The sequence below is a fragment of the Bos grunniens genome, chromosome 8, assembly GCF_055505025.1.
Source record: "Bos grunniens cultivar Pamir isolate PY7600 chromosome 8, Bosgru_T2T1.0, whole genome shotgun sequence".
Classification (NCBI taxonomy): domain Eukaryota; kingdom Metazoa; phylum Chordata; class Mammalia; order Artiodactyla; family Bovidae; genus Bos; species Bos grunniens.
This window is the reverse complement of record NC_141172.1, coordinates 101,547,200-101,558,166: the sequence shown is the minus strand read 5'-3', so window position 1 is coordinate 101,558,166 and position 10,967 is coordinate 101,547,200.

The following is a 10,967-nucleotide window of genomic DNA, read 5'->3' as shown; positions in this document are numbered from 1 at the left end:
ATATTGGAGTGGGTTGTCATTCCCTTCTCCAGGGGATCTACCAGACCCAGGGATTGAACCTGTGTCTCTTTCATCTCCTGCATTGGCAGGCGGGTTGTTTACCTGGAATCACCTGGGAAGCCCCTCTAATTGGCCTTCATCTCACCTCACAGTTGAGAATTTCAACACAGCAGCCAGAGTGATATTCAGCTGGCCAAAGAGTTCCTTTGGGTTCTTCCATAAGATGTTATGGAAAAACCTGAATGAACTATTTGGCCAACTTGATACTTTAAAAATGTACGTAAGGCCTCTGAAAAGATGATCAGCATCTCTAATCATTAGGGAAATGCAAGTAAAAAACCACAGCGAGACCACTTCAGACCCAGGACGGCTGTTGTAAAACAAAAACAAAACAAAACAAAACCCAGAAAACAAGTGATGGTGAGAATGTGGCGACACTGGTGCACTGTTGGTGGGAGTGTAAATGGTGCAACTGTTGTGGAAAACAGTAGGATGGCTCCTCAAAAAATTAAACACAGAGTTATCATGTGATCCAGGGATTCCACTTCAGAAGATCTGAAAGCAGGGACTCAAACAGGTATGTGTGCACCCACATTCATACCAGCATTATTCCCAAGAGCCAAAGGCGGAAATAACCCAGATGGCCATCATCGGATGAAGGAACAAAGTGTGGTATATACATACAACAGGATATTCAGCCTTAAGAAGAAATGAAATTCTGATACATGCTACAACATAGATGAACCCCAAAGCCATATGCTAACTGAAAGAAGCCACAGAAGGACAAATATTGTATGAGTCCACTTGCATGAGGTGCCTAGAACAGTCAAATTCACCAGAAACAGAAAGTAGAGCGGTGGTTACCCAGGGGCTGGGAGAAGGGGGAAATGAGTTATTGTTTAATGGGTACTGAGTTACACTGGGAGAAGGCAATGGCACCCCACTCCAGTACTCTAGCCTGGAAATCCCATGGACGGAGGAGCCTGGTAGGCTGCAGTCCATGGGGTCGCTAGGAGTCGGACACGACTGAGCGACTTCACATTCACTTCTCACTTTCATGCATTGGAGAAGGAAATGGCAACCCACTCCAGTGTTCTTGCCTGGAGAATCCCAAGGACAGGGGAGCCTGGTGGGCTGCCGTCTATGGGGTCGCACAGAGTCGGACACGACTGAAGCGACTTAGCAGAGTTACGCTACTGGGTGGTGAAAAAATTTTGGAAATGGATAGTTGTGATGGTTACATAATAATGTGAATGTACCTAACGCCACTAAACTGTAACATTTAAAAATGGTTAAGATGATAAATTTTATATATATTTTACCATAATTTTAATGTAAGATCATGTCTTTAATAAGTTTCCATCTCACTAGGAGTAAAGCCAAAATCTTCATAATGGATTACGAATCTACAAAATGTTGTCAAATGAGTCTATTTGTTGGAACAAAGAGAATTTAGCTGAAAACAGGCAATCAAAGTTAAAATTTTCTCCCCCTTGAATCTTAATATACTCTCTTTTTCCCTTATAGTTAGTAAGCTTTTCTACTGAGAGGCTGTTGATCTCCTGAAAATGGCCAGTGACCAAAATGACGATTGGAAATTTGAGCCAAAAGTTATATGTGCTTTCACCTCGTGAAAACTAACAGTTTAGTTAGTTTTTCTAACTCGTGTTAAAACTAACAGGTTTGACTGATAATGAATGTTGCTCCCTGGTCCAGAGTGATACTCTCTGCCGCTCTGGTTAGACAGACTAGCCTGGTCCATCCAACAGAAAATGGTTTGACCGGAGATGCTCAGTGGTTCCACTCTGCCAGGAGGTGGTGATATTTTCTCAGACTCTGCTGTCTGCCTTAATGTCAAGTAAAAGTAACTTTGAAGAGATTGGGATATCCCCCAGGTGTTCACTGCTGATCCCTCTGCTTGGCACGCTCTTCTTCCCTTTACCCATGCTGTTATCCATGTAGCTTGCTCTCTCAGAGGTCTCAAGTCTTTACTTAATGTTATCTTTTCAATAATGCCTTCTTGGACCACTGTATTCAAAACTTCATCTATCTCAAAACAACCTTGCTTACTTTTTCTCTGTGATGCTTGGCACCCTCTAATATAGAATGTAATTAACTTTTTAATTATCTGCCTTCTCCCACTAGAATATAAGGGCTGTAAGTGCAGATACTTTTCTGTGTGTGTGTTTTACTGATATATGCCCCCAGTGCTTAGGATGCGTGCATACTCAGTCACTTCTGTCGTGTCCTACTTTTTGTAACCCTATGGACTGTAGCCTGCCAGGCTCCTCTGTCCATGGGATTCTTCAGGCAAGAATACTGGAGTGGGTTGCTGTGCCCTCCACCAAGGGGTTGTCTCAATCCAGGGATTCAACCCACATCTCCTGCATCACAGGCAGATTCTTTACCGCTGAGCCACCGGGGAAGCTGTGCTTAGGATAGTGTCTGGCAAATTATAACAAGTGTTCATTTTAATGAATAAATGAAATAAGTCTAATCATCCAAAGAGAAAACTGGCATCTTGGTCCCCAGCATGGACCCTCTCCCCAAGCAAATGTACACACAGACATTCAAACTACGCCTATAATCTTAGGGGATTCCTAGACTCCTTGAAGCCCAGCCATGGGTGCCAGTTAAAACCCTTTGGTCAAAACCAACATAGCTGTACCTCTTTGGATGATTTTTCAGTGCAATCTTTTGGAAACCATCTCCATGCCACAGATGTTATATCTACTGGGAGTCTCCCAGGAGATTCCAGAGCCTTGCAATATTGTAGCAAACACAGTGAATCTGGCAGCCATAATTCTGTTAAGAAAACAGGAGTGTGTGCCAGCCCCTCATTATTCATTACTGAGCTATTAATTCAAGTTCTCTTAGGAAAACATCCAACAGTGGAAAGACAGGCTCTGAGCAGCCACAGCTGAAGCGCAGCCCCTTGCCTGCTCTCCAAGGTTAGCCAATTCGTGGGGCAAAGGCTCAGCTGCTCCCTTTGAACACACCTGGCTCCTTGGGGATGGGAGTGGCCCTGTAGGGTGACAGTGACCAGCTAGTAGGTCCAGTTCAAAGTTGCTAACTCGAGAGGCTGCTAACCCAAGAGCATCGGCTGCTCCTTAGAGGAGGAGTTCACGTGTCCAGCATGCTGGACGAAAACTGAAGATCAAGACTTTCACAAAAGAAAGGGGTGAAGGTAGAGGAGTGGGTGGAAGGAGAGGGTATGCCAGGCAGAGGTGAAGGAGGCGCTGGCCCAATGCAGAGAGGAGAGAATGGGGTAACAGCACGAGCCGGCATCCACATGGAGGATATGGAGCTTTATCATAAGGGCTTTGGAGAACCATGGGTGGGAAAATGACGTAATAAGGTGTGCACGTACTGAGATTTTCCAAAGGAGCAGTGGAGGATAGAATCGTGGAGGCATGAAAACCACTGAGGTTGATGTATGTCATCCTGGGGCAAATGGTATGGGCTGACCAAGCTGGTGGCAGAAAGGAGAATGGGAAGGGAAGAAATTCAAGAATTATTCCCTGTAGCCCAGATGGTAAAGAATCTGCCTGCGATGCAGGAGACCCGGGTTTGATCCCCGGGTTGGGAAAATCCTCTGGAGAAGAAACTGGCAACCCAAGCCAATATTCTTGCCTGGAAAATCCCATGGGCAGAGGAGCCTGACGGGCTACAGTCCTTGGGGTCACAGAGAATCTGACATGACTGAGCAACTCACACTACTAACACTAAGTCAGTAGTGGGATTATCCAGAGACGGAAACACAATGGAGGATGGGAGGGGAACGCGGGAAGAGGGAAGACGGAGGTCGGAGAATAACTGCCAGGCTTCTGCCTCGGGCAGCACGGTGGACATGGGTGCCATTTCCTTAGGGAGACGTGCCGGTGGGCCAGGGGGCTGGGGAGCCTTTCTCAGCTGGGCTTCCGCTAGAGCCGTAAGCGCTAAGGCCTCACCATCTGGAAGGAAGGAACATCTCTCCCCTGATCTAGAAAGGCACTAGCTGTCCCTGGGAGAACTGAACGAACAGGCAGTTGAGTCGAGTTCTGCGTTCTGTGGTTTGGATGGAGAGCCCCAGTTGAGAAAGGTTTCGATAACATAGGTCTGCTTATGCTCAGGCCCTGGGAGTGGGTGAAATCACCCTGACCAAGTGTATAAAACTGAGTCAGTATGAATGAGAGTCAACGGATGAGATGCCTGAAAAAGAATCTAGAGACGCAGCGAAAAAACTTGGAGACAGTGAGGCCTTAAGTCATGGAAGCCAAGGAGAATGGTGGCCAAGCTGCTTCCCACAGGGTGGTTATTGTGTTACGCTAGAGAGGATTCTTGAGGTGTATATGGGTGAACATTTTTAACTTCAGTAGTTATGTATTTTTATCTCAATGTACTGCAAGTAATACAGCAATTATGTGGCAATATAAATAACCAGGCATGCGTGTGCGCTAAGTCGCTTCAGTCATGTCCAACTCTTTCCGACCCTATTGACTGTACCCCAGCAGGATCCTCTGTCCATGGGATTCTCCAGGCAAGAATACTAGAGTGGACTGCCAGGCCGTCCTCCAGGGGATCTTCCCAACCCGGGGATCGAACCCGTTCTCTCTCACGTCTCCTGCACCGGCAGGCAGGTTCTGTTATTAGTGCCGTCTGGGAAGCCCATAAACAAGCGTAGCTAATGGTTATTATTTTTTGACAGTTGCTAGGTACTGGTCATTGTACTAAGTGCTCTATATATGTTAAAATCCTTATTCAATCCTCACCACAACCCTACAAGGTAGGTATTATTATATCCATTTTAAAGATGAAGAAATGGAGGCAAAGAGAGGTCAAATACCTTGCCCATGATCACAGAACTAGGAAGAGGCAGACTTGGAATCTGAACCTGAGAGGTTTGACTCCAGGAACTCTGATTTTTGAAGAAGTACTTATTTCTAGCTTTAAAATAAATTCAAGTTAAAAAAAAAAAGGATCATTAAAAAAAATAGTAAATAACAGAATAGCTATCACAGAATTGTGGAGGAGGGACATGAATGACTGGCACTTGGGCAACAGTGCCCTGTCTGGGTTGTTACACTAAGGGAGAAATGCGTGACAGAGGACTGTGCATAGTCTGCACATATCCTGAGACTGTAGGACAAAAGGAGCCATCCGGATCATGCTGTCCCCTGCCTAGGGGAAGACTCAATTATATCCTTTCAATTCTGGGCCATTGTCCTAGGGGACCGACAACAGCAAACCACAAATACAGTATTAACTATTAACTGTTGAAAATGTTATTTGCTATTGGTGGGTGTTAGATTCTGTAATAATGTCCTGAAAGATTCACAGGGTTCTTTAAATGTGACCAAACTCTTACACATTATTACCATACTTAAGTGTATTAGAAATGTGCTAAATTACTTCCTTGATTGCATTTGGAACATTTCAACAGCTGAGTACATTGTAAATACTCCGGCAGGAATTTTTATTTCTCATCCTTATTTCTTTGGGATCCCATGAGAAATACAAGAAGCTTGTTTATTGCTGAAATAGATCTTGTTTAATGTCTTTCGTGTCTGTCCCTGGTGTGTTCCCAGCAAAAATGGTAGTGAAAATGGTCCTAAGCAGAGCAGGAAATAAAATGGAAACCGAGCAGAAACGGAAAAGGAAATGTGCTGGGGAAGGTAGACAGGCTGCACACCGGCTGGGGCTCCAGGTTCTAATCTGGGAGAGTGAGAAAGAGGAGATGGACAGACCGAAACAAGCCAAAAGGCATGGGTCACGAGAGAGACCCTCAGGCATTGAGAGATACTGTCTTGACACCCAAGGGAGAGTGGGGGCACCAGGCCACGGACACGTCTGTGTCTGTCCACCCTACATTTGCAGCCTTGCTGGCCCTTGTCTGCAGGTTCTCTGTTCTTCCAAGATTCTGGTAGCATGTAGTTTCCAGAGCAACACCGTGAGGAGTATTTGTCCTCAAGGCCAAGAAAGCCCTGTGCTACCCCAGGCCCTTGGGACCCCAGCTCAGGGTGGCCATCTTCACAGCACTTTCAGTGTGGTGGATCACATCTCCATCGTTAGAGACCTGTTGTACCCATCTCCACATCATACCTAAGACCACGGGAATCAGGAGTTCCCCAGATCTTCTCTCTATATTAAACTGAGAGACAAAAATGTGTTCCCATCTGGTAGAAATTTCACTTGTTTTTGCCCTTACTACTGCAACTCAGCATTCTTGCCTGAAAATTTCCCTCGGGTATTATCTAGAGGATCTTTCTTATCAGCATCGTTACTCTTGACTTTCCTTAGGTCCTTCTTTTCAGCTTGAAAATTCTGTGAATCTCTACGATTGGTGAGGAGGGTTGGGGAATCTCTAATAAAAGAATTTTTTTGTGTGTTTGTTTTAAACTCTGCCTTAGAGAAAATTTCAAATATATCTACAAAAACCCAGGAGAGTATAATGAATTCTCCTGTACCCAATGATCTGTTTTCATAATGATCTACTCTGAGGCCAGTTTATGTACTATCTACACCTCCACCTTCTCTATCCCTCTGGATTATTTTGAAACAGATTCCTAACTATTTTAGCATAAATCTCAAAAAGATAACTTTTAGAAATCTAGTGCAGAAGTTTTTAAATGTGGGTTTATATGTGTAATGTTGCATGCAAATATGGATCTTCTTCAGAAGATGACCTATAGCGCTCATCAAATTTTTTAACTGGTTCAGGAGTCTTTTTAAAAATTATAAGCAAAACAATGAGCAGAGATGAAATTTGCCTTTAGGGTCAATAACTGTGAAGGAAACTTCTCATCTTTTCACTATTACCACATTATACTTATCCTTAAGTATTTTTCAGAAACTTGTTTCTTAGGAATTATTTTAACTCTTATATATCTAGAGAGCAGTAAATTTCAACTTTAAAAGGCTTTAGGATTAAATGCACTCCCTTAAAACCATAAATGCCACCTGATGCAAAGAGCCAACTCACTGGAAAAGACCCTGATGCTGGGAAAGACTGAGGGCAGGAGAAGGGGGCAAGAGAGGATGAGATGGTTGGATGGCATCACCGACTCAATGGACATGAGTTTGAGCAAACTTGGAGAGATAGTGAAGGACAGGGAAGCCTGGGCATGCTGCAATCCATGGGGTCGCGGAGTCGGACACAACTTAGTGACTGAACAACAACAAAGTCATAAATACTAATTTAAAGAGCAGAAAAACATTAGAGACATATATACAATGGTCAATATACAGTCACTGAAATTTATTGCTCTCTCTATATACAACAGTTAAGATCATTCCTAACAAACAAGTTTCTGAAAAATACTTAAGGATTTGAGTTTCCCAAATGGGCTCTCAGCCCACCTAGTGAAGAAACTCAAGTCAAAGAACCAGAGGGAGAGTCAGTCAGAACTATTTCACCCAGAGCAACAGCCAGGAGACACAGGATACAGGTACAGAGCAGCTCAAAATATCCTAACATTTTGCAAAATACAAAGGAAAACATATTTCCAGAAACATGATACTAAAATAAAAAAATCCAGAAACCATACATACTGCTGAGTAAGTTAAAATGACTCAGTTATTTTAATAAAACAGACATAAAATATACATTAACATTTTATTTTTAAAAATCTGGGTTAAACAGTCAAGCTGCATGTACGTAAACCAAACCGAACAATACACCAACAGCTTAAAAAAAAAACCCAGAACCTTGCAAACCGTTAAGACTCCACTAGACTATCAATGAGAGGGCTGGGCTAAATGAACAAGAAACCCTGACACTCTTATGACAGAAAATCAAGGTTTTGCACGCTTTCCCACTCAGGAGATCACATGTGCACAAAAATAGGAGTAAATGTGCAGGCCACACTGGAGGAAGAAAGAAAAAGTTGAAAATGATACAATAAAATAATTCAAGGTACTGACCATTTCCTCTGTCATTCAGAATGATGTTCCCAGTATTAAGAAATTATGGACAGCCTCTCTACATTAAAAAAAAGATCCAAGACAACAAAAACATCAGGACACAGTTTTGTTGCTATCTTTTGGAAGATACAACTACAGAGAAAGCATTACCATTTTAAATAAAAGCATCGTGTTTCTTGTCCAAATAGTTAGAGTGAACAGACTTTTGTCAGTTATAGCCAAGCAAGAGGAGACCCTGCGAAAGGTTACACTTGGAATTTATCCGTAAGAGACTCCTTCCATCTGGAAGAGGTTTTGCTGTGCTTCAGAAGAAAAACTAAACAAATGCAAAGCAACCCACTCACTTTTCTATCGCTAAATTTAAAGCAAACGTGCTAAGGCTGTTTAAAATGTAAATTCCAGTTTCAATTGTCATGACCACTTGGGGGCACAGACAAAACCTTCATACCACCAGGAAGGACCTGAGCAAGGTCAACGATACTCAGTATTACTGGGTGTTTTCAAGTCTGTCCAGTGCAACCAAATGAAAACCAAAACGAAGCAACCCAGGTTTAAGTTCTAACACTGACACTGTAGACCCTGGAAGTAACTTAGTGAGCTCTTTTGTTTTTGTTTTTACTGCTTTTATTCTCTTACTGTCTGAATTTAAACACAATTACGTAAAACTTCAATTACAGCTGAGGAAAGCCCCTCAAATGCCTCTGGCCAGTTTCCTGTTGTTGAAACTGAACTTTTCTGGCATTTGTACTCTTGTAAAACAAGTTTCATTTCTCCTGGTCTCTTGTTACAACACACATTTATCTTCTGTAATTTTCTACTTTTGCACCTGCTGTTAGTTCTGAGTTTGGGAATAGTGGAGAAGCACACAGGACGGCCTCCGCAAGCTCTGGTCTGGGCTCTCAGACCCCAAGACAAACGTGGGGACCCCCCTCCCTGTTCTCATATGGAAGCAAGGGACCATCAAGATAGTGTTTTAAATGGTAGTGAGGAAAATAGAGCAATTATACTTGTAAAAAGATATCTAAATTTTCTATTTATACTATGAAAGTGAAAGTTGCTCAGTTGTGTCCGACTCTGTGACCCCATGGACTGATAGAGTCCGTGGAATTCTCCATGCCAGAACACTGGAGTGGGTAGCCTTTCCCTTCTCCAGGGTATCTTCCCAACCCAAGGACTGAACCCAGGTCTTCTGCATTGCAGGCAGATTCTTTACCAACTGAACTATTTGGGATCAAGTATTACTTCAGTAATTAAAAAATGAAGAAATATGATGCTGTGCGGTGGCAACTGTTTTTCATTTTCTTGTATTAGTTCAGTCCATTTAGTGAGTGAGGACTTTGGGCATTTTGGGATACGTGGCTTCTGGCCATATTATCTATTTAAAAGCAAACATATCTTTCTTCTAGTGGGTAATGATCTGATACTGCAGAGTCCCTTGAAATCATATTCAGTAAAAAAAAAAAAAAAAATTAACCAAGCTTTGTAGGTTGCAGTATATCTTTATAAGAATAGTACATAATATGGTTTCTTTCTTGAATGTCATAAGAATATGTCCCTTATCTTTACACATAAACTGTGTACAACACATAAATGTTATCATATCCCAGAGTCACTTTCCCCCTCAGAATTCCCTATTGTTTCCTGGCACTTACTTGGTGCAACAGCGAAAAGTCAGTCTGGAGTCTGACTGAATGAAAGGCTGCAGGATTTTTCATTCTCTCTCCCTGGTAGTTTAAAATTTTGCCAGGAGGTGATTAGGAACAAATTTCACTTTTGGCCTGGAATGCAGTGAGACCTTTCAATCTAAACACAGATTTTCATTTCGTTCAGGGAAGGTTTCATTTTTATAGTCTAATGATTTTTTTTGTCAATCTGGTCTTTCCATCAGGAAAGCAAATGTCAGTAGTATTTAGCTAATGTTCTGTTTTTTGAATCCATTATCTTTCCCATATTTTCTTCTCCTGTTTCTTTTGAAAGAACATTAGGAAGAAAATATCAAGTTTGTCCTTCACGTTTAGTTTTTTTTTTTTAAGCATCAGTATTATTTTCTATTTCCAATGTGGATTTTAATCTGTTACTGTGTTTTTAGCTCCCTTGAAATCCTTCTTTCTGGTCTTTTTCATTGTATTCCACTGTCTTTCTCGTTTAGTCCATCCCCATCTTAAGGTAACATATTACTGCCACATAGAAGTGATTCTTCAGTTCCTTCAAATATGACACAGAGAATTCTAAAATTTTGTTCCCTGCAGGAGATCACTTTCATTTTCAAGTGTTCTGGAAGCTATTCATTTTCCTTGGTTCAGTCATTTTTTTTTTTAATGCCCCGTTTTTTTCTCTATTCTCATACTTAAATGCTGTCCTTATCCCTCAAACTCCGTATTTGCCTTTGGTTATGCCATCTGTCCACCTAAGTGTTTGTCAAATCCCTTCTTTTGGATGTACAGGTTGAGGGTAAAGAGATGTGCATATTTCCAAGCCCAATTTCTACTTTCACACTTTGCTATTGAAGTGGCATCCTCTTCCTTTTTACTGCTTGGTTTTCTGGATCTCTCTATGATCCTACACTGTATGTGAAAAATCACAATATTTGCATATTCTGCTACTTGCTTATCTACTGTTCCCGTGTTTTTCTCAAAACGCATGATGCCACTGATAGGCCCTCTCTGCTTTCTGCTCACGTGTTAGCCCCAGGACTTGGAGTTGGACTGAATGAAGAGGAGGTGGCTGGGGAGACGGAAGAAAGGGCGGGATAGAGAATCTGGTTAAGAGAAAGGATAAGCCAGTTACTTCTCTAGCGCCAGGGCTTTGAGTAAGGAGACAGACATGGTTAATGAGAACAAGTATTAAATACCTTTCAGATTTTCTGTTTCACAGAACCTCTGTTTCATGAGTCAAAACAAAAGAAAGCAGTGAGCTACAACCTGAAACGTTTTTTCTCAGTCCGCCTCCAGATGCCTTGTAAATTGTAAGATTTCTCCTAGATTCTAGAATTGAGAGGCAGCCTTCTTCTGGGTCTTTATGAGTGTTTTTCTGGGAAGGCTGGAACTCACCAGAGGCTTCTGCTA